General features: G+C 32.8%; 1 pseudogene; it reads right to left on the bottom strand.

Moving 5' to 3' along the window:
- Positions 1-1966: 1966 nt before the first annotated feature.
- Positions 1967-24602, bottom strand: LOC128172224 (uncharacterized; annotated as a pseudogene).
- Between the last annotated feature and the right edge of the window lie 1395 nt (positions 24603-25997).

Below are 25997 nucleotides of genomic sequence, written 5' to 3'. Positions count from 1 at the left end.
ATGAATGAAAAACTGACCAATAGTGAGAAATGGGGATAAGGAATTATTGATAGACCTTATCAACTATATATAGACTTTAGATGGTTTTTTGAGTTTAGTCTATAAGACATGTCCAATGTCCTCATCACACTTGCAATATTTTTATTTGATGAAGAAGTTTTTAATGATTGAAATACAAAACAGATGCCAATATCATCTTTTAAATATTTAACAAATATTTTTAAATTTTTTTCAGTGAAATGGGATTTTTTAAAAATGCAAATGGGTATTTTAGAGCTTACAGTTCAGTCTCATTTGATGTGTAAAATAACTATGAATAAAAACATGCCAAAGATAAAATTGTTTCTTCTTTGTATGTATTGTTTAATATATGGTAAAATCGAAATAAAATGATGCAAAGACTTCAGGTGAGCGATTTGTGGCCAATGGGCCTCTTGTTTATGCTTAAAACGAATAAGAACATAGACAAATCAGTCGAGAAAAATGTTTTCCTGGTATATTAAACCTATGTAAACAAAAAAGGCCACAAATCTTGTTAACATGACAAGGACTTCTAAATTGTTTTGGTCATTTGAAATGCATTTGTAAAGCCTTGTAAATAATAAAAACAGATAAATAGAATTTAACCAGAATTGTGACCATGCCACTTTACATGTAAGCTGCGCACCTCTACAGCTATTACATATGTAAGTAATTCAAATGTAATGCTATGTACTTGTATGCGAAGTTTACATTCAAACCCACATTTAGAAATTCAGATTTGATTTCTTTCCCTCTTTTCTTTTTTAAAAACAGTCTTGGTCAGTTTGGACAGGAACAAGCTAGTTCAAGAAATATTAACAATTTCATTCTTAATCGTACAATATGGCCGCACTTCCGCTATGACCTACCCGCCGTGCATGAACGAAGACACGAGGTAGTTACAGCTAAACAGTAAAACGATGTGTTTGCTACATTAACTAGATAACAGATTGACTTTGATCTAAATATTAAAACAAAAAACAAAACCAAGACTAAATAAAACACTGTTTTATTTTCATAAGATTGCATTAACAAAAAAAATGACATACATTTTTCTTTTCTTTTCCCTCATGTTTTCCTCGTCGAAGAAGCTTTTCTCATTGAAAATACAAATATAAATATTCCAAAGCTACATTCGTACAATTAAAACATGTCAAACAACAGGGTCCTTCGCAAGTTGTACGTTGCCGCGTCCTCTGGAAATGAAGAGTTATTTATATATATGTAAATCGTGACGGTTCAGAGCTTAGCGGTACTTAGCGGTAAACGTAAGTACCACAATCACAGTATAAGTCAGCGCCTGATGAGTACTGAATTCGTCCATGTGTGCAGGCTTTCCAAGAGGAGAATATTACTCGCTCGTGTCTGCAGACTTCCAGAAACATAAATGTTTCATGTAAAAACATGTTTATAGATATTTGTGAACCAATAGTTGTATATTTTTATTCTCGTTTAGTTCTTTTGTGCATATTTCAAAGATGCTATCAGAAAAAAAGTAGGGTAGGTGGTTTCCTTTCCTGGCCGAATGATGATGAACTGTTTGACATTTTAGATGTCAACGATAAAAGGTCACCCTCTACTTTGCATTTTGTTTGGTCAACTACAACAAATAACGCATGCACTAGCAGATAAAAATGAAAGTAAAGGAATACATCATGTCAATTATCACATTTTACAACAACCGATTGTATCCAATGGATCGTACATATGTACAATTAGACATTATCATAAATATGCATAAACTAGCAGCAACAAATAATAGTAAAAGTATTCATTATGTCAATTATCACATATTACAACAACCTATTGTATCTAATGGACCGTACGATGAGACATTATCATAAATATGCATCAATGAGCAGCAAAAAACGAAAGTAAAAGATGACATCATGTCAATTATCACACATTACAACAACCTATTGTATCCAATGGATCGTACATTGAGACATTATCATAAATATGCATCAACTAGCAGCAAAAAAACGAAAGTAAAAGAAGATATCATGTCCCTTATCACATACAAAAACAGTGTATTGTATTCAATGGATGTGTATAGAGAGGCATCAGCATACGTATTTCGAAATTTGAAACCGCAGTGTGTTGTTACCGGGGTTTATGTGACTCGCTTAACCATGAGTTGCGTCGATTTCAGCGAATAAAACCTCCCTCGCCAACCAATGTAGGTGACCCCTACATTGTCAAGGGTGGTTTCTCCTGACAAGTACAGGCCGTTCACATTTGCACAGACACAATTCCTGTGCCACCATCCAGATTTGTGTGTGTAGGCACAGTTATGAGACACAATATCATTGTCCTGGTCCCATGTGCTAAACGTCCTATTGTTTATCACGGTAATTAAACATTCAACTACAATGAAAACACATGGCTTACTTTTCTTAAGTGATTTCATTTTATTTTAAACTTTATTAACGCTGTAAAATAATTGTTTTTATCTACTTATCAATGTACATTCATATAATGAAAGACAATACAGTTGTTTTCAAGATAATTCCATCAATTTTTGTTTTGGAGCCGGTGTATTTAGTGCTACATTTCTCTAATAGTACTCATAAAAAAATCAAGTTAATTTTTTTTTATATCGTAAAACATAACATTTTACCATTTAAACTTTATTTCAAAACAAAAATATGGTCGATAAAATTTTTGAGACGCATTTAAGAAAACAAAAACAAAATCTCACCAACGTTTCCAGAGAACCCGGATATCGTGACTGTGTACTTGGTTGATTCGTCTCCTACGTTAAAACTGGTGTACTTGACGTAACGTGTCTGGTTGTCAAAGTCCTCCATGTCAATCCTCATCTCATACGTTCCCTGGCTCAGCAGGTGGTGCAGTTTGTCATTTCCTGCATAATTAACAGCATTGAGAAAAAAAAACCTGAGTAGTGAAATGAGGCTCACTCTTTTATTTACTTCAATTACAAGAATAACGATAAACTATTCCATCCCTACATATTTTTTTTTCTTACTTAGAAATACAATAAGTAATGTTAAACTTTTTTTGTATATTGTTTTACGTTAGACTTTAGATTCAATTTTCTTAAAACATCAATCAGTAATAAAAAAAATCTAATATAAGAGTTCCTAAATTAATATTAATTTAGAACAAAATCAGAATAATACCAAGCCAAAACTCAGATCTCAAATCCCCAAACCCGTTTTTGTACTCTGTCCATGTTCTGTTAAAATCCTCAGAACCGTCCTTTCGTCTCTGAAACACCTTGAAAATCAAGGGACCAAGAAAAAAATGTTGGTAAAGATATGCGATATGTTTTTAAAAAAACCCACATCTACAGCTTTGTTTAATATATTGTGTGGGCCTTCTACAAACCAATAATATATCATATATAGGGATATGATTGCATACATTAGTCTTTTGAAAGAAAATTATCTTAATTTAATCAATTTTCAATTTCATTGTTTCAGCCTTGGAGATTTATAAAAGTATATAAAAATGTCCTTACTGTCCAACCACCGCCATCTTTCTCCATGTCACAGAAAACTGTCACGTGGTTTAGGAATGGTAGCTTTATTGTGTAAAGTCCACTAGGAAGACCACAGTTAATGTTGTGCAGAGAAGTGCAGTCATTAGGAATGACGTTGTCTAAAAAAAAAGAAATTTATATATATATATATATATATATATATATATATATATATATATATATATATATATATATATATATATATATATATATATATATATATATATATATATATATATATATATATATATGAGTATATGCATCTAGTTATAACCATTTTTCAGTCGATCATCTAGATGGTGATTCAGAGCGAACGGATGATTAAAGCATATGTAGTTTGTTGTATTTTAGTTTGACGCTGGAAATTGCCTAGTTCTGTGTATATAATCAGATCTGTCCATTAATATTTAGACACGATACCAACAAAGTTATGTTTGCAATACCAGGGTAGGAGCCATACGTTTTTATGTTTGCTTCTTTAAATACTATGGTACAAGTATACAATTAGTTAACCAACCTCGAATACATTGGACTTTCTTACTGGAGAGCGTCACACACAGATCATCAGTTGAGCATGCCCGGCATTCATTTGTGACATCAGTCTACAAGAGATGCATGATGGAACGATATGATATGTAATAATTACCATCGACACACGACATTGTGAGAGGGTTCGATGATCATGGCCAATTTTGGACTTTATTGAACTCCTTTAAAAGTAGAGCTCTATATGAAATATAGGAAAATGCCTAAATTTTAAAAGTGAAATATATGTATATTTCCTTTGGTTTTGGTTTTTGCTAAATATATCATATCTTTAAATTTAAGAAAGATCTGCTGTCTAGTTTGTTGACACCACAGCCTTCTAAACATATTTTGTTGAATATTTTTTGCATCTGTTTTTATGTAAATCCTTACAAAAGCTACGTAAAAAAATCCCAAATTTGATTTAAAACGATTTGATAATATCCAATAATGTAACACAATATGAGCGAGAAAAACTCCACAGTGGATACCATCACATGTTTCTGCTAAATCTTGCTTACATTAAAGATCCTGAATACGGTACATATCACTTCTGTCTAACGTTATTGGAAAGATGAGATCAACATGTGACTTTAAAAATTAAAGTTAAACAGAAAATATTTTTTTTTTCAATTAAAGAGGTATTAGTCTTTTTTCATATCATGAGCGGAATCAAATTACCTAAATTATAGTAAGATTTAAAGTTAATAGAATTGCAGTTCTCTCTACAAAAAATAAAAAAATAAAACCAAAATAAAGCTTTAGTACAATTTTTATATATAATCAGAAAATAGAGTAAGCAAAAACAAAAAAAGGAAACTGACTTGGTCAAGTTCTATTCTAACATAGTCAGTTTTGGGTTCGGTTTCGTTGATGGCCGATACAAGTTCACACAGCAGTTCCTGTTTCCGATAGTTGACTCCACGACACAGCTTTGGTCTGTGTCTACATTGCCGGACACACTGCTGCTGTCCAATGATCCCCAGCACCCGGACAACGGGACCAGTATACCTTTCGCCAAATACAACTGCCGATGTCGCTCCGACACATAACTCTACTAAGCAAAGCAATACAGTCAAACAGGCCATTCCATAAAATGTAAAAAGATAAGCTCTCATTCTAAATCTCAGTATTTTTGGCTCCGGATTTTCTGTCCAAAAAAAAAGAAGAAAAAAAACGCTGCGATCAGATAAATTAACTTGTTTTGAATTCCCAACTACATTTCTATATCAATAACACGATTCAGACGCACTTACTACATGCTGGACGGCACATATGCTACTGTACGGTTAAAACAAACAATTTATAATGCCATGTTTAATGATACGCAGTTATTAGCATCGCTATGTTTTGAAACAATGGTTTTTCAAATGAAATAAAGAACTGATCAGATTTATGCCCCTCCCCTTTATATGAGAAAAAAAAATGTAAATCGATTCTAAAAATATGTCGCTGGTATTGTTGATTAAGCTGATGTTTAACTTCGGCAGTGATGGAATTGATAAGTAATGAACATTTATCATATCTGTAATAGTTAACTAATGCCTACTGGTGTAATAGTATACTATAACATTTCCCAAAAAATATTCAAATTTCTTTTTTTACTTTGCATAAATGGTCACATTCACATTAATCGAGTTAACAAATATGATCTCGTTTTGTTATTTAACGAAACCTTTTTTTATTTATCATTATAACCCCTTTTCATAAAAAACGGATAGTGTTACATAATTTGGTTTTAAACACTTCTTAAGTTTGTACCATTATATTTTGTGCTAAGATTTGCAAAAAAGTGTAATACATTTGTAAATATTAGCATGGTATTTTTCTTGCCCATATTGCTGGGTATCTACATAATATTGTAAAGTTAAAATTCCCAGAATGAAATCAATGATATCATCTGAGTCATTGTTTATTAATTTGATTTTCTACCAGTAGTACATAACAAACGATGCGTTCCTTTTATTTTGAGTTTAAAATTTCAGAGTTTGCTTTTGTCCTGTGCAAAATTGTGCAAGAACAAGGAAGAAATTGTATGTGTTCATTGTCTACGACGAGGGAATATAAGATTACGAAACGGAAATACAGTCCAAATAACAATTCACGCCATGAACAGGATTAGATGATTTATTCATTTTCCTCTGTTCTCTTTTATGGCAGTGACACGGCATTTTGCATTGGTTTTAACAACAACAACCCCCCCCCCCCCCCCCACGCCGTCCATGAAATAGTATTGTAGATTAATTTTAAGTTGTATTCAGGACTCATAAACAGTGTTATGAGAAGATTTACCAGCGGTCATTAAATATAATAGCAAGAGTACATTTTTTTATAATTTGTAATATACATACAAGGGTAAAAAAATATTTTTCGGCCAATATTCCTTTTATTTTTTCGAGCGTCAATACTTATTAGATATGAATGAAAATAAAGTAACTACATTTAGAGAAATGCAGACGAAGATATATAAAAAAAAAATAACAAAATGGATAAGACGGATGCCATATTACTGCACTTAAATGCAAGAGTTGTGGAGGAAATTAATGATTTGATTTTAAATTATTTGTTTACGATGGCATACAATTAATGTTACACTGGCATACAGTTAATGTCACACTGGCATACAGTTAATGTTACACTGACACAGTAGTAAAGTCACACTGGCATAGAGTTAATGTCACACTGGCATTCAATTAATGTTACACTGGCATACAGTGAATGTCACACTGGAATACAGTTAATATCACACTATATATTTTTACATAAGAACATAACAAAATGGCTAAGACGGATGGCATATTACTGCACTTAAATGCAAGAGTTATGGAGGAAATTAATGATTTGATTTAAAATTATCTATTTGTTTACGAAGAAATATACCATATGTTTCAATAAGTTTTTAAGCTATCGAATACTGATTACAGATAACGGATTTGACTTTGTCGGTGGGAGAAAGGTTACTTGAATACAATTAATGTCACACTGCCATACAGTTCATGTCACACTGGCATTATATAAATAGTGCCTGTTTGGGAGGGTAACAGTTGAAATTGACACCCCGAGAAAGCAATGCCAACCGATGCGAAGCGGAGGTTGACAATGGTTTTCGAGGGTTGTCAAATTCAACTGAATTTCTTAATTTTAAAGATGTTTTTTACTGCTTTTATATAGAAATGACGTGAATTTCACGGCGAACCGTACGCGCATAATTTACGCGCATGTAATAATTCGTTGTGTTACCCGTTGCTAAGTGTGTTGCTAACGCTGAGGGTAACAGAACGGATTATCAAATGCGTCTAAACCAATCAGATTTCAGTATTTAACATGAAAGTATAATAAACAGTTAATGTCACACTAGCATACAGTTAATGTCAAACTGGCAAACAGTTAATGGCACACTGGCTTCGATTAATGTCACACTGGCATACAGTTAATGTCACACTGGCATACTGTTAATGTCACACTGGCATAAAATTAATGTCACACTGGCATACAGTTCATGTCATACTGGCATACAATTAATGTCACACTGGCATACAATTAATGTAACACTGGCATACAGTTCATGTCACACTGGCATACAGTTAATGTCACGCTGTCATACAGTTCATGTCACACTGGAATACAATTAACGACACAATGGCACACAGTTAATGTCACACTGGCATACAGTTAATGTCACACTGGCATAGAGTTAATGTCACACTGGCACACAGATAATTTCACACTGGCACACAGTTAATATCACATTGATACACATATAATTTCACACTGGCACACAGGTAATGTCACATTGGCACACAGTTAATGTAACATTTGCATACAGTTAATGTCACACTGGCACACAGGTCATGTCACACTGGCACACAGTTATAGTCACACTGGCATACAGTTAATGTCACATTGGCATACAGTTAATGTCACACTGGCATACAGTTGATGTCACAATGGCATACAGTTAATGTCAAAGAACATAAAAGAGGACACTGTTGGTTGCCATGTCTAAAAAGCAGAGTATGTTTGTGCGACATTCTTTTTTTTAAATGTGTAATAACTTGCAAGTTATAGTTGAACTTTGATGTCCCTGGAAATGCTTGGATGGAGGTACCGGAGGCATCGGACAATTTGGTTTGATGTCTGTTTGAAAATTTTAAAGGCAATGTAATTGCTATAGAGTCAGTATACCAGTATTTTTATGTAAACTAGCAGTCAATCATTCATGATAATTACATTCCTTGTCGTCATGTATGTAATAACAGTACGAATCTATTTTGTTATCTGAAAATTATAAGAATTATTATCTTCTATAGTATTGGGTGATTAAAGATGATCGTGTCAAATCTAATCAACAAGCCCTTCAGGTTTTATTGGATTTGATCCGCCTCGGTCGTATTTGATCATCTTATGATACTTGATAATTGATTTCTCATTCAGTTATTAACAGCCAACAATTGAAATTGCTAAGAAATGTGTGTAAGACGGACTTATATAAAAAACATTCAATAAAATAATTATCAAATCAATATATGTATTGTTTATCAGTGAAGCTGACTATAAACTACATCATTTGTAAATCTTTTTCGTTGCATACCATTAAAGACATAAGACTTCAGTTTTTTGTGCGGGTATATTCCTTCTTATTAAATAGTACTCTAGAGGAATACGAAATCGTCATTTCAATTTTGTTTAATTTTTATGTGGCAATAAAGATATCAGAAACCCATGTCTTACATCAATCTTATATTGATATTGTAAATAGGAAATGATACAGAGTTAAATTTTCATACTTCACGCAACAAAACACTTTTAAGAAAACACACACACATATTTTGTAGGAATTAAACATTCACACTTTTGTTTAATAACAAACAGAGAAGTATGTAATCAATAAATTTTCTATGGTCTGCTTAACGAATATACTTTTCTGCGTAGAACGTAAAAATCCATAAAAATAATTGCATAAAAATCAATATATATATATATTTTGTTCACCAAGAAGTTATTTTAAATACCGGGTCGTAAACATAATGAAAATCGAAGGCTTTTATAAAAGAGTTTGCGATACATTTTTTTTACATTTGCCACAAAACCCCCCAGAGTTATCCTTCTTTGTTTGTGAAGTTAATCGGTCTTGACATTATGCAGATTAGATTTGTCACAAATAAGAATATTTAAGAAAAAATTAAACAAGTTTACTCAATATATAAAATTAAAAATTAATCATTATTAATAATTCGTTAAAATGTCATTTTTCAGTTTTTGACACCCCAAAAAGAATTTTTTTTAAAAATTTATGGCTAGCGCAAAGACCCTACAAAACTTATTTATCTAATTTGTTTTTGTGCAATATGTATGTTACGCGATAATTTGATGTGTAGGACTTGATTTAGAGATGTCCGTATGTGGAAAGTAGTTTGGCAATGAAAATATATCAAAACTGGTCAATAATGAGAAAGGGGACAAAAGCAATAAAAGGAATGAAAATTGAATTATATACAGTTGGAAAAAAGATTTGTTCATTCATGTCACATTCAACGTGGATTGATATAATTATTATTTCTTAATTTCATAATTGTTTTTCAAAGGTTGTAAATAATATCGATCCCATGATGCTTCTACATGAATAGTTTGCATTCTGTTAACAAAGAGCGGGCTGATTACTTTTGAAAGTAATCGATTAAATTACAATTACTTTGGGTTTTATGTCAAGATCTAGTAAATGACAGCAGCCTACAGATCTTTAGAAAATAGCTTGTGGATAGATTGTTATCCCCTTTATAACTTAATTAATGTTAAAATGGGTCAACCGGGGATACTTTTTGAGAAAATCGTTGCCAAAACTCGGCATTTTCGCTTGCTTTCGTCAATGAATAATGTTAGAAATTCACCAAAAGACACAGAGTTTTTTCATTCATATCTAAAATACACATTTTAAAGATGCCTACAAATTCACCAAAAACGAATATAATAAACAAGTTATAATTTTTTCTGTATTAAGATCAAATTTGTTATTGGTATCGGGGCCATTTTTTGAGATATTTAAATTCATATCTGTCGTAAATGTAAAAAAGCAACTTATTTCCGACGCCATCAATTACGCTGTATAACGTTGTCACGGTGACGTCACGTTCAGGTTATTTTTTTATCAAAACTACTCGCATTTAACACGCATTTGTACGAAAGCCGAGAAGGATCATTCGAGATTCGAGATTCGAAATACGAGATTCGAAATACGAGATTCGAGATTCGAAATTCGAGATTCAATATCTAAATTAACCAATCAAATCATGGATCTGAAACCTGTATCCTAGCAACATCAAACTGTTCTAAATAAAGATCATTCGTACATGCTCTTTCCTACAAATAAATGTCTTAATAGCTCTTATATAGTGGTTATAAAATGGTTAAATTAACATTGATGAATTAACCCCACACAGTATAAACAATTAAATTAGAAATAACACTGTTGGCTTTGCGAATCTAAGTGGTTTTGTTTGCCCTGTATGTATTCCCCCCCGAACAATTTTAACCCGAAGTGTATTCGCCCCAACTGTGTAAAAATCGGCTCGCGAAGAAAGATCTGTTTAATCTAAATGTTTTAGCTATGAAACGAAACTCAATGAAATAATCGACATGTCAAAATATAGGTTATGATAAAGTTTAAAACCATAGAAGATATAATGATTTACAACCTCAAAGACAGAGAGACAGACAGACAGACACAGAGAGAGTTTTGTAGTGTCAAATTCAGTTTAATTTAGAATTTGAAATTGATTTGATTTGTTACAAGCATATATAGACAATAATTAAGCCTCTAAAACGAGAAAAGAGAGGAGGTAGCTAGGGTAGGGCAAACCAACTAGCAAGCTTTAATTTTAACGGTGTTAGCGCACCTGTGATTTACATCGACTCTCTCTCTCTCTCTCTCTCTCTCTCTCTCTCTCTCTCTCTCTCTCTCATCACCTAGCATTTCCTTTTCCGTGAGGGGGTTTGGGGTATTTGTGATGTCTTACATTAGCTAGCTAAAATGATAAAAAACATGAAATTTTCTTTTAATTGTGTGCGGATGTTGTACGCCAATAATCTGTTTTCAGTATATACATTTCAAGAGGGGGGGGGGCTATATAGTCCTAATTAATTTGTCAGTTATTCTGTCCCCACGTTGTTTTCTCTTCGTTTTCCAGGTTTTTTTTTATTTGGCTCGGCAAATTAATATAAAACTTTCTGTGTAGCTCCATAACGATGCACTGTAGATAAATTATGAGTAGTTTTACTTTTGATAAACAGGTACATATCCGTACTTGAATTTTAATTTGACTCTTATAATCGGATTTAATATTCCAATAATTATAGGGTAGGAAAGAGTAGACGGGACTTTTTTGCGCATATCCTACTGTACCATTCATTCAACACAGGTATTAGCACTCATCGAGTTCGACTTGCTTTCCTTTTCTTTCATCCACTGGATTTAAAGCTATTAATTTTTGAAAATATTTTGAATTTATGGCCTGATTATATATAAATTAGAGCTGCGCTGGTGCATATATTTACCCAAATGGACCAAAATATAACCAAATGAATCTAAACATTTTGACAAAATTAGTTTTAAACGTACGACTCTTTTTCAATTCTAATCGGGTATGTCCTTTAGAAAAATCTTGAACCACACACATTTAAGCAAATAAAACGGCAATTGTTTCATTTTTTTTATGGGGAGAGAGGTGGTGCCGGTAAAGGACATGTATTGCTTGTGGCAGTTGTGCTATACTCTCATTTGTTATAATAGGTAATACTACATATTGATATAAAATGAAAGTTTCCAATTACACTGTACATAGCTTCTATCACGCATTTTGACCCGTGCGATAGTTTAAAACAATTTTCAAAGCATTTAATGTAATTCAACCGATCATTTTTTAAATTTAATTTTCTGGATCCCCGCCTGATACGTCCGCCTTCTTGAATATTAGAATTACATGTACGTTGACCATATGTACACATTAACTTAATCGGCTATGTTATGGGACGATAACATTTTTTATCAATGTTTTTGCAGGATATATAACAAATAACAGCCTATTTGTGGGTTTTTGCACTGATTATTTGAGATAATTTGCCGCCACCTTTTATGCATTCCACACACCACTCACAGTTTCTTTATTTGGTAACATCTGTGTGTATGGCGACAAATTGGTAAATTTGCACCACTCACCCCTTGTAGCTTCATCCTGATTACATTTTATCTGGCTAAGTGTACTGTAGTAGTATATTAAATACACACATCTTTGTTTGCAGTGCTTATTTACATCTTTAGAGATTTACTTACAAAAAAAGTAAACATTTGTATGACTTATATGTAATTATTTTCAATTTTCATGCGGTGGGGGGTAGGGGGGTAGGAAACTACAGAGAAACTTAACTTGGCTGTGAAACATATGCTTTTATTCTTTCTTGTTGATATATCAATGAATGAATTATAACAAAATATATGTACAACAATTAATTTTGAAATATTCATGCCCAATCAAATAAAAGGTTTTACTGTTCTCTGCACAAGAAATCGGCAATGTGAACAAATTGGCACCCTATCATCCCTACCTTTAATTGTAGAGAGTAGGTATTGAAAACAATTCCAAAAGTAAGACTCATAATAAGTTGTTTACTGAGGAAAAGGAAAAAAAATTGTATTTATTAAATATTTCGTATGATGTGATAATATCTCAATGATTTATTCATAATCATAGTACTAGTGTATCACTGTATGCATACATAAAAACGATAAGTAATGCTTATATTTATTAGTGAAACAGGACAGATTATTTATATTTAGATTATTTAGATACATGTACTAATCTTCATGCGGGGATCTAGAAAGGAGGGGGTCAGGGGATCTGGACCCCCTCCTCGGGAAAATTGGAGCTTATTAAATTTACGTAGTAAATTTTTTTTTAATTGGCCTAGGACCCCCTACAGAAAAAATTAGCTACGCTTATGAAGTTCTCTACCATAACCGCATTTTTACACAAAAGAGGTGAATAAACCCGGGTTTTAAACTATTACTGGTGGTGAAATACCTTAGGGTTCAAACGCATCAGGTGGAAATGCACCAGGGCAAACAAAATCACTTAGATCCGCGAAGCACACTGCATTATTACTAGTCTACTTAGATATTCTGTGTGAAAGTAAATACAAATAATTATTTAGTTAGGTAGGGAGAAGTGAACATAGCATTTATTTGTATATAAGAGCATGTACGTATGATTTTTATTTAGAACAGTTTGATGTCGCTAGGATACATATTTTCAGATCCTTGATTTGATTGGTTAATTTAGATATTGAATCTCGAATTTCGAATCTCGAATCTCGTATTTCGAATCTCGTATTTCGAATCTCGAATCTCGAATGATCCTTCTCGGCTTTCGTACATTTGCGATGTAATTATTTCACTTGCATGTATGAAAAATAAAATAAAACGATAATATCTTTTTATGTTGTGTAAACGTTTTAATAAGCAGATAATAAATTTATTTTCTAACTGATATTTTCCAATATTTGAGATCTGTTAGAAATCTGGTTTTCCATTCTTTCCCTTTTCCGAAACAAGCAATGCCACTCCATCAATCCCCCGCGTTTGAAAGTTCGTTTAAGATCATCAAGGGCCAGCCCTGAACCAGCTATTTTTTCCACCATGGATTTGCTTGTTACATTTGATAACTGTGATAACTTTACCAAACATTGTTTCTTACGATGAAACTATCGTAAACCGGCCTCTACATAAGAAACCGAAACAAAAATTTCAGGAATAACTCAAGAGATGCCTGTATGTATTCATACAAAATAAACTCCTGAAGAGCCAGTACATTATTTCGAGCACTGTGTGCATCACATGAATAGTCTGTATTTAAAAGTATCCTGGACAAATTATTTTGACTGTGATTGTAAAGTTCGGGATATTTTTGTCTGAAGTAAGGAAGAGTATTTACATATTCGACAATCTTTTCTTTCGAAAGGGTCAATGAAATTAAAGTTTGAATCAAAATGTTTGAATCAAAGATTTTTCCACTGTGCACAAAAATTAGCGATTTATCTGGTAACCACTTAAAAAATACAGACATAGCGTGCTCCAAATTGTCTGCCTCTACGACCTGCCCATCGTAATATAGGTTCTTACCATGTTTTTTCAATTTTTCTAACTTTTGATGCGGCTATTGAAATTTGTTCTTTGGCAAAATGTATTTACTAAACTGCCTTCCACCATTTATGCTGAAATTTAAACTATATCTGCATCATATCCTGAAAAGCAAACCAGATAAGGATTAATACAGAAAAGGTTGATGAATTATATTAAAACTAGCTCGTTCTCGTTGCGAGCAACGAGTGGGTCTTCCGTCCGATTTTTGAGCAAATGAGATAAAATCCTTCACTTTTAAGACTAAATTGTTAATCAACTCAAAACATTAGGAAACAAAATTTCGGCACCCGAATCTTGAACCCTGGTCGCCTGGGCACATGTCCACGACTCTAACGACTGAGCTACTTGGAGTCTCGCTTCAGGTCTTTGATGCTTAATATCTTGGGAACAAATCAATCGATTTCAAAACAAATTTCATATTCTGAATCAGTAAAAGAGTCTTTATCAACCGGTTATAAAAATATATAAAAAGCAAAAAGCTGAAAAAATCGATTTTTTATCTTTCCTTCCGGTGACGACCTGAAGTGACGGCGGACGTTTTTATGACCATGTTGCAACAGGTAAAATTGTTGTCTATCTTCTCTGAAAATTTCAGCCCTATATCTTTATTCGTTTTTTGGATCTCTAGCCGACAAAATTGACTTTTAAAAATCGTAAACGGACGATAACTTCCGACCGGAAGTGATTATCATAAAATTGAAACGGCGGTACAAACTTCAGATGCTGACACATCAACCCTTAAAATTTGAAGAAAATCGAATGAGCCGTCTTCGAGAAATCGCCTGCACAAAATTTGTAAGACAAAAAAAGAATAAAAAGAATAATAAGAAAAGTGAAAAAGAAACAATAGAATAATAGTAGGGTCTTCCGCTGAAGACGGAAGACCCTAATTAAAAAGAAAAAAAATATTGAGAAGAAGCCGCTGACAGTCTGCAAAGTATTAATAAAGTAAAAATTGTGTTATATTGTTTTACCAAATCCTGTAGTTTCCAGATCGAAACTACAATATCTGCGCCCAAAGCAGATTCTGTGTCAACGCAAATTTGTGCTGGTGGTTCATTTATTTCAGGAATAGTGTGTAGTGCCTCGATATCTGTATTATTGAAGCCTACCGCTGTTGAATACCCAATGCCCTTTCGAATTTCTGTGTTTTTGTTGATTTTACTTGCATTGAATAGCGCATTAAACAGCGAGTTTTTGTTCTTTTTGTCTGTTAACTACATTTTTCTGCTTTTCTTTCTTTGTCCATTTTTTCATTGTGTTTAATTGTAGGATGTCCTGGCGATAGTCCGTGACGATCGTGAACCTTAAATTTCAAATCGGAAACGTATGTTATTCTTTTGTTAACATGTACCGGTATACATTTTCATAATTTCCATATTCTAATGTTGTTTATGACGTTTCATATTAATATTCATATAGCTTTGACTAAATTTCAAGTTTGACAAATTTATTTTTTATAAGTACATGTACTTTGTATGTTTAATTTTTAAGTTACATGCATGCATATATTTTTTGCCTAATATGATTTATTTGACACATCATTGTTGCTTACAGTCAATACCTGACTAAGGTATTTTTGCCGCAGTTTTTTAGATACTGCTGCGGCCAGTTGGTGACTCAGGGAAAAGGATCCACCTAAATGTTTAGCTTTTGGGGCTTTTGTAGCTATGAGCTGGTTCATTGATTCATTGGCTTGTGTGCTACCTAAGTTTGGCATTTTCTCTGAATTCTCGTAATAATGACAACACATGTCCAATTGACTTCGCTTTTGGTAATTTGCGGTAAAAAAAAAATAAGTACGCTAGAGCCCTAACAGCCTTCCTTAGAGGGGGTTGAGCGGCCATCTTGTACGCTTGAGGATAAAATTGTTAACATTTCTTGAACTGCCCTATGCGACTTAAACTGTTGCCAAAAGAAATAAAAGTACTGATAGTACTGAAAAGCGCTAACCTAGTTTGGTTCTAAAAGAAATTAACTTTGTGCAAGCTTAGTGAAAAAAAATCGATTTGATTTTTCTATAGTTCATCTTTGGTATGCGGTATATACTAGTATTTCCTTATCACTTCGTGACAGCCCCTGCAGTAATGTACGTAAGCCCCGCGCCTTAGATTCACAATAGCCCGAACAACAATTCCCCGTGCAATTATGTGCGTAAACCTTTGAAAATGGCTCTCTAACCAGTTTAAGTGATGTTTATTTCTGCTCATAGGGGGCGGTTATTCGATGCATCAGAAGCAGAGGTCTAACAACAATAAAGAGCTGAGCTATGCTTAGCACTTTAAAAAGCAAGAAATATGAGGTTTTACATATTACATACCGTATACGCATACAAGAGCAGATCAACAGCGTTTTGAATAACTTTTAACTGTACAGCTACAGACTTAAATTCAAAATTTAAATCCAAATAAAAAATAATAAGATAGAAATAATGCGTCCATTTTGCAACCATTTAATGAAAAAACAGTCTTAAGTTGTTTATTCAAGATGTAACACAGTAACAGAAGAGGGCGCCCTACGTCTAAAACACGTCTTACACAGCCATCAATTTGTTTGATATGTTCTTGTCTGTGTATATGGGAACATTAAGCTATAATTTTATTGAAAAAAAAGAAATGCAGTTTTTATTCAATATTTTACATGTCTACCCTACTTGAAAAAAAAATTGAAGTCAACTTATTCAACAACATACGGTCTCACAAACAGGCTTTTACATGTATGTCACAATAAACACATATTATTTTGTATTGAAATTTATAAGCATTTGTATTCCTATAAAAATATAATTTCAATGTGACACCATTGACAAAAGAATTTTAAGTATAGACTGGAATGTTCTTGTTTCTAAAAAAGATCTTACGACAAATGATAAAATAACGTGTCCTTTTTGGGAGTTGATTTTAATCAACTCTCCTATGCAGTCACTCAGACAAACCGAAAGTGAAACAGTGTTTGCACCTCAGCACAAATCATTACTGCTGACAAGACTTAGTTCTTGAAAATAATTGATGAATTCGATGTAATGTATGCTAAAGCATTGTTTTTCAAGGACACCTAGTTATAAATACCTTGAAAATAGTCAGATTTTAAATGGTACGAACAATTTAAATATTTTTTGTAGTCGTATGTATTCCTACGCCAGAGTTCAATATAGTATCTTCCTATGCGAATCTCAGCTGTCTCCGTAAATCCTTGTCGGAGATTTACGGTGTCAGTTGAGCGTTTGGTTGAACGAGACTAGAGTTCCATATTGCTTGGATCCATACAATTTTCGAGAAATATTTCTATCACTGATACATAGTTTGATTGAATTAATTTTATCTTTAAATATTATTTAACATGATTCATATGGGGGTTTCTCGACATTCTTGTCAAAAAAAGTCCTAAAATTCATATTATAAAAATGTACGTAATTCAAATTAGAAACTACATGGTTTTTTCATGCAAAATAACATATCATTGATTTTAAAATTAATAAAAATCGACAAAATCAACTCCCGTCAGTTCTTCAGTACTTTGTTGAAAGAAAGTTACCATAATAATGTGCAAGATTCATTTTTTTTAATTTCAAGAAATGGTTGTAGAGAGTACAAAAACCCTTTTCATATTTTTAAATCATCAAAATAAGTCTTAAGCTGCCCAATTCCACAGCTGGTAAGTGTATCAGTGATTTAAAAGGTAGTGATTTTGACTTGCATGCGAAATATTGTCTATTTTCACCAGTTGTTGACCAGTTTAGACATAAACAGGCCAGTTCAAGATTTATTTGCAATTTTATCCCCAAACTTACAAGATGGCCGTAAATTCCAAATAACCTACCCGCGCATGAAAGAAGATACGAGGTAGTCATAGCTGCACGGTAAAAACGCTGATTTTCGCAAACATACTGTATAAAACATTGACTTTAATCTAAATATTGAAAAAGAAAACAAAATAAAAACAAAATTAGATTATACACTTTTTTTTTATTATAATTAACAAGAAACAAAGGATAACTTTAATTTTTATTTCTCTTCCCTCAATCTTTACTCGTCGAATAAGCTTTTATTACAATAAAACATGTCAAACAACATTGTACATTTTTCTTTTAAAACAGATCTAATCGTGCTTTAGCCTATTTGGACGGGTTTTTCCCAACTTGTACGTTGTCCACTGGAAATCAGAAGTTAAATATATGTTACTCCTGAAAGTTCCGAGCTGACTTAGCAGAAGAAATACTCGGCCGTTTCTGCAGGTTTTCAAAAAAATGAATGTTCCACCACATAGAACAATTATAACTTTATAGATATTTGTGAACCAATCGTTGTATATTCTTATTCTTGTTTAGTTAATCAACAAAGAGGACAGTTGTTTTGTGCATATTTCAAATATTCTATCAGAATAAGAGGGGTAGGTGTTTTCCGTTCCTGGCTGTATGATTGTAAACTGTTTGACATTTTGGATTTAAACGATAAAAGGGTCCTCGATTTATGTTGGATTTATTTTTGGTCAACTACAACTAATGATGCATGAACTAGCGGCTAAAAATGAATGTTAAAGAACAGATCATATCAATCATCACATATTGCAACATTCTATTGTAACCATTGGATCGAATTTTGAGACATTATCATAAGTATGCATGAACTAGCAGCTAAAAATGAAATAAAAAGAAGATATCATGTCAATTATCATATATTACAATAAGCTATTGTATCCAATATTTGAAACCGAAGTGTGATATTAGCGGGGTCTATGTTAACCGCCTAACCATGAGATGCGTCGATTTCAGGGAATAATAGAACCCTCGCCAATACCTATAGGTGACTCCTACGTTTTCTAATGTGGTTTCCCCTGCCAAGTACAAGCCGTTAACATTTGCACAGGTGCAGTAGTTGTGCCACTATCCAGATTTCGTAAGGGCGGCACAGTTACTTGAATACCTATCGTTGTCCTGATCCCATGTGGTAAACTTCATATTGTTGATGACTTGCACAAAACAATCATCTACAGTTAAAACACATTTATTTTTATTTTTAAATTTCCAGGTTTAATCTTATTTCAAATTGTATAAACGCTGAAAAATTAATTATGTACATTTGTATCATGAGAGACAATGTTTTTTTTAGTAAGTATGTTGGATACTGTAAACCTACTACATTTGGCTGTGTATTCTATTTAACGCTTTTGGCGGAATGCGACTTCCGCTAAATCAAGTACATCGCTAAATGCCATGCATATATGTTTAAGAATAGTCACATTCAAGAATACGCTAATTCAAATTTACGCCAACTTGTTAAAAAAACTAATTTCCGCAAAATATCGTACAAGCCAAATAGAATACGTTTAAACTATCTATACTTGTTTAAGGATATGCGTTGGGTTTTTTTAAAATATATTTTCATCGATAATTTTAAAGATATATTAGTGTATAAAATGTGTTTATTAAACAAACATAACTAATAAAGCTATTTAGATATATACACTTTAAGATAACGGATGACTTTGCCGTTTACAAAGCTTAAATATATTTTTGAAGCCGGTATATTTATGCAACATTTTTCTAATTGTGCTCATAAAAATCGAATTTATCTTTAGAAAAAAAAACCTCCTTAATTATAAAATGTTACCCTTCAAACTTTATTTTAACAAAAATATATGGTCGACAAAAGTTTTGAGATGCATTAGAGTAAACGGAAACAAAATCTCACCAACGTTCCCGGAGAACCCTGATATCGTGAATGTGAACTTGGTTGATTCGTCTCCTACGTTGAATCTGCTGTACTTGACGTAACGTGTCTGGTTGTCAAAGTCCTCCATGTCCATCCTCATCTCATACGTCCCCTGACTCAGCAGGTGGTGTAGTTTGTCATTACCTGTAATAATAACAGCTGTGAAATAAGCTTACCTTTTTTTTTGACAAGAAATACAGTAAAACATACAACGCACCAACACATTGTTTCCACTTAGAAATAACTTAAATGATGTTAAACCTCACCTATTAAAATTGAACCAGTCTTTTACCCCGATCAGTATTGCAAAAATATAATATAAGAACCTCTAAATGAATCTGAATTAGAACAAAGTCGGAATATTTACCAAGCCAAAACTCAGATCTCAAATTCCCAAATCCGGTTTTGTACTCTATCCATGTTCTGTAAAAATCCTCAGAACCGTCCTTTCGTCTCTGAAACACCTTGAAAATCAAGGGACCAAGAAAAAGACGTTTGCGATATGTCTTTTAAATAAACACATCTACAGCTTTGTTTAATATAATGTGTGGGCCTTTTTCAAACCAATAATATATCATATGTAGGGATATGTTTGCATACATTAGTCTTTTGAAAGAAAATTATCTTAATATAATCAATTTTCAATTCCATTGTTTGAGCCTTCGGAATATATGAAAGTACATAACAATGTCCTTACTGTCCAACCACCGCCATCTTTATCCATGTCACAGAAAACTGTCACGTGGTTTAGGAATGGTAGCTTTATTGTGTAAAGTCCACTAGGTAGACCACAGTTAATGTTGTGCAGAGAAGTGCAGTCATTTGGAATAACGTTGTCTAAAAAAATAAAGTGAACTAAAGTAGCATCTGATATACAATATGATTTATTACAATTTAGTAAGTAAGTAGGTAAGTAATTGTTTATTATGGTGAAATTGTGCATATATTACATTTGTAATACGAAGTATTTTTCGAAATTAAGTAATCTGCACCCGACCCTTTGGACCTATAATTCACCTTATACAACTGTAGTTGTACGCATACATGATTTCAATTTTATATTAACATCTGGACATTAATAGATTACATTTCTGATAAACAATATTCTAACAAATTTACTTTTGAATACTTTTCTCTGACTTTGATTATATGCATCTAGTTATAACCATTTTTCAGTCGATCATCTAAATGGTGATCAGAACGGATGCTTAAAGCATATGAAGTTTGTTGTATTTTAGTTTGACACTGGAAATTGCCTAGTTCTGTGTATATAATCAGATCTGTCCATTAATATTTAGACACGATACCAACAAAGTTATGTTTGCAATACCAGGGTAGGAGCCATACGTTTTTATGTTTGCTTCTTTAAATACTATGGTACAAGTATATAATTAGTTAACCAACCTCGAATACATTGGACTTTCTTACTAGAGAGCGTCACACACAGATCATCAGTTGAGCATGCCCGGCATTCATTTGTGACATCAGTCTACAAGAGATGCATGATGGAACGATATGATATGTAATAATTACCATCGACACACGACATTGTGAGAGGGTTCGATGATCATGGCCAATTTTGGACTTTATTGAACTCCTTTAAAAGTAGAGCTCTATATGAAATATAGGAAAATGCCTAAATTTTAAAAGTGAAATGTATGTATATTTCCTTTGGTTTTGGTTTTTGCTAAATATATCATAACTTTAAATTTAAGAAAGATCTGCTGTCTAGTTTGTTGACACCACAGCCTTCTAAACATATTTTGTTGAATATTTTTTGCATCTGTTTTTATGTAAATCCTTACAAAAGCTACGTAAAAAAATCCCAAATTTGATTTAAAACGATTTGATAATATCCAATAATGTAACACAATATGAGCGAGAAAAACTCCACAGTGGATACCATCACATGTTTCTGCTAAATCTTGCTTACATTAAAGATCCTGAATACGGTACATATCACTTCTGTCTAACGTTATTGGAAAGATGAGATCAACATGTGACTTTAAAAATTAAAGTTAAACAGAAAATATTTTTTTTTTCAATTAAAGAGGTATTAGTCTTTTTTCATATCATGAGCGGAATCAAATTACCTAAATTATAGTAAGATTTAAAGTTAATAGAATTGCAGTTCTCTCTACAAAAAATAAAAAAATAAAACCAAAATAAAGCTTTTAGTACAATTTTTATCTATAATCAGAAAATAGAGTAAGCAAATACAAAAAAGGAAACTGACCTGGTCAAGTTCTATTCTAACATAGTCAGTTTTGGGTTCGGTTTCGTTGATGGCCGACACGAGTTCACACAGCAGTTCCTGTTTTCGGTAGTTGACTCCACGACAGAGCTTGGGCCTGTGTTTACATTCCCGGACACTGCTGCTGTCCAATGATCCCCACCACCAGGACAACGGGACCAATATACCTTTCGCCAAATACAACTGCAGATGTCGCTCCGACACATAATTCTACTAAGCAAAGCAGTACAGTCAAACAGGCCATTCCATAAAATGTAAAAAGATAAGCTCTCATTCTAAATCTCAGTATTTTTGGCTCCGGCTTTTCTTTCCAAAAAAAAAAACCCAACCTGCGATCAGATTTATTAACTTGGTTTAAGGTCCCAACTACATTTCAATATCAATATCACAAATCAGACGCACAAACTACATGCTGGACAGCACAAATGCTACTGTACGGTAAAATAAACAATGTAATAATATGTTTTATGATAAACAGTTACGGGCAACGCTATGTTTTGACACCATGGTGTTCCACTTGAAACAAAGAAATGATCAGATATATGCCCCTCCCCTTTATATGCGAAAAAATGTTAATCGATTTTAGAAATATGTCACTGATATTGTTAATTTAGTTGATGTTTAATTTAAATACGAAAAAGTTGAACTACAAACTGATTGGCGGCAGTGGTGGAATTCATAACTAATGAACATTTATCATATCTGTAATGGTAACCTAATGCCAACTGGTATTATATAATAATAGTATACTATAAAATTTTCCCAAAAAATAATCTGAATTTCTCTTTTTATTTACTTTGCATAAATGGTCACTTCCCATTAATCGGGTTAACAGGGTTAGATGATCTGGTTTTTTTAAACGAAACTTTTTTTTATTTATCATTAAAAACCCTTTTCATAGAAAACGGATAGTGTTACATAATTTGATTTTAAACACTTCTTGTTATTAAAAAATAAGTATGTATCATTTTATCTCATACGTGTGGTGTATATTACCCGTGTGATAAACCTTTGCTATATCACACGGGTGATGCTATATCAAATACTTCCGGTCGGAACTACTTTTGACACAGCCCCTCGCTTCAACGCTTCATTGACCTATTTTCGAAGATTTGCTAGTACTTTCAACATAACTATATCTACTACAAAAATTAATATAAAATTGATTTTGTCAAAGATTTAAATTACAAATATGAAGGAAAACACATAACTGCGTAGAACAGGCGTCGGAACCGGGGGGCTTTTGTGAGTGGGGGGGGGGGGGGGGGTTAGCTCCCCACCCCCACCTTTTTTGCAAAAATATTCATAACCGTAACCACAAGACCCTTTTTTTTTTTTTGTCAAGATTTTTGATAGATTTAGCCCACTTCCAACTTTCAATTTGCGTTGTGAAGTTTATAAAACTGCAAATTACGTTAACTATCAAGGAGTTCATCCTGACGACGCGATGAAAACAGAGCGCTCTGGTTGTGTTTAATAGGCCCACCCTATACAAGGACTTACCGAAATAATGTTTCGTAAGACTTTTATTCCACCACCAGTAAGCGTCCTTATTCACTATTTTCAATTTCGAATCATAAGGCTAGCCTAGTCTTTGTTTTATTAAACATCAACAACTGTTCCTCGTTCGAGTCAATATTCAAACTAACGAGCATTCGCAACTTTGTGTATGTCAACAACCTTGATTTATTCAAGTCTTCTAATCGGAATTTCCATTTAATTAAGAGAATAAGCTCTAAGAAAAATTATTTAGAGCTTAAAAATTATTTTAAGGTTTCTTTCAGTGAAACTTTACATTAAAACAGTTAGATTTATCTCAGGAATGACGTACTACATTGTATTGCGCAAGGTCACAAATTAATAGCCGCATAGCACAACGTTGCATCATCGTTTTTAATCTTTGAAAAACAATTCGGGTCACATAAGGGACTGTCTCAAAAGCTTCATAATATAAATCAAATTGTATGAGATAAATAGAACATCTATAATTGTGTGATTTTATATTTGCTTTATCCAACTCGTTGAAATGGTTATATTCGCTCGGCAAGCCTCGCGAATATATACACCATTTCAACTCGTTGGATAAAGCAAATATAAAATCACACAATATAGATATCCTCTATATATTTTGTGATTAGATTTGCAAAAAGTGTAATACATTTGTAAATACTTGCATGGTATTTTTCTTGCCCATATAGCTGGGTATCTACATTATATTTATTAAGTTAATATTCCGCGAATTAAATCAATGAAATCATCTGAATCAATTTTTATTGACTTTATTTTCTATCAGTGGTACATAACAAACGATGCGTTCCTTTTATTTTGAGTTTAAAATTTAAGAATTTGCATATGTCCTGTGCAAATTTTGCAAGAACAGAGAATAATTTCCATGACGTCATCTGAGTAATGGTTTATTTATTTGATTTTTACCAAGTATTGCAGAAAAAAAAATTGCATTTAAGTTTGAAACTCAACGTTCTTAATGTTCTTTGCTGCAAGTCCCTGCAATCTATAAGAACAATTAAAATTTAAAAAACGCAAAACGGCGAGTAATGAAATTAATATTTATAGAAAGCTTGAAAATTCGTTTTCTTTGATTTCACGTCGAAATTGTCCTTTTGGGAATTGTTTTGATCATTTTACATGAAAAACGATTCCTAAAAAAGAGTACGTTATGAGGAAATCATTGCTTTTGATTTCAAATTAAATGAATTCTTAATGCTTCAGTAATTAGAAACCTCTTTCCATATCGATTGACACTGGTAATGTTTAAAAATTGAAACAGTCAATTTGCGCTTTCAAGAACGCAATTTCATATATGATGACGAGGCAATTTGATCTTAATAATAGACTGGTGTGTAAAAGAATGTTTGTTCAGCTCGGTGTTTTTTGGTCTTCATATAAAGTAGTCACCAAAGAGTATTTAGTTTAATTTAGAAATTTAAGTGTTAATCTTCAGACACACAACGTTTATTTATAAAATCAAAGGATGTTCACTCCTCAATGCAAGCTACTGACAAACAAGTTGATAGAGCAGGACTATCAACAGTCTTGTTTGAAGTCATCTTTTGTAAGTTCTATAGTCGATACAACGATCTTGTCAGCAAATACAATCTTTTATTGGGTCGCCTACTGACTGACGATTTTCGTTCTATTTGTTAGACCATAATCAATCACCTAATTGTCTACGGACTTTTCCGGGTTTTTTTCCCGATTACGACAAAGAGCACACGGCGGGAGTGACCGGTCAGCAGTGAATGCCTACTCCTCCTAGGCACCTGATCCTACTTCTATCTTTTTACAGGTCCGTGTTGCTCTGCTTTGAATTTGTATTTCGTTTCATGGATTTTTTGAGATGGCTGACAGTTATGTTATTGTCATTTTTTAAGAATTCAGTACTCTGGCCGCTTGATACATCTTTGGCATATGATATCATATAATACCAGTAGATTATAAATGTATGCCTTTTTATTTATTCTTCTAAAACATAAAAAGATTAAAAAATATATGTTATTCAATACCCCCGCCCCCCCCCCCCAAAAAAAAAATCAATTAACCAAACAAAAGTCATGTTGACATGTACAAATTAAGAATCGAGCGAATCTATACCCATGAATGTTGCATATGTTGAGTCAATGCATAATTGCAAAAGAAAGTAAGTAAAATTATTTTACGAATCATCGCTATTGATTTTTCTTAACAGGCAGACAGACGGACGGAGAGACAGACGGACAGACAAACAATGTCTGACAACTATTTAGCTCTGTCAATTATTTCCACTGGTAC

Source organism: Crassostrea angulata, chromosome 2, assembly GCF_025612915.1.
Source record: "Crassostrea angulata isolate pt1a10 chromosome 2, ASM2561291v2, whole genome shotgun sequence".
NCBI lineage: Eukaryota > Metazoa > Mollusca > Bivalvia > Ostreida > Ostreidae > Magallana > Magallana angulata.
Note: the sequence above shows the minus strand (reverse complement) of the source record. Positions and strands in the feature narration are given on the sequence as shown.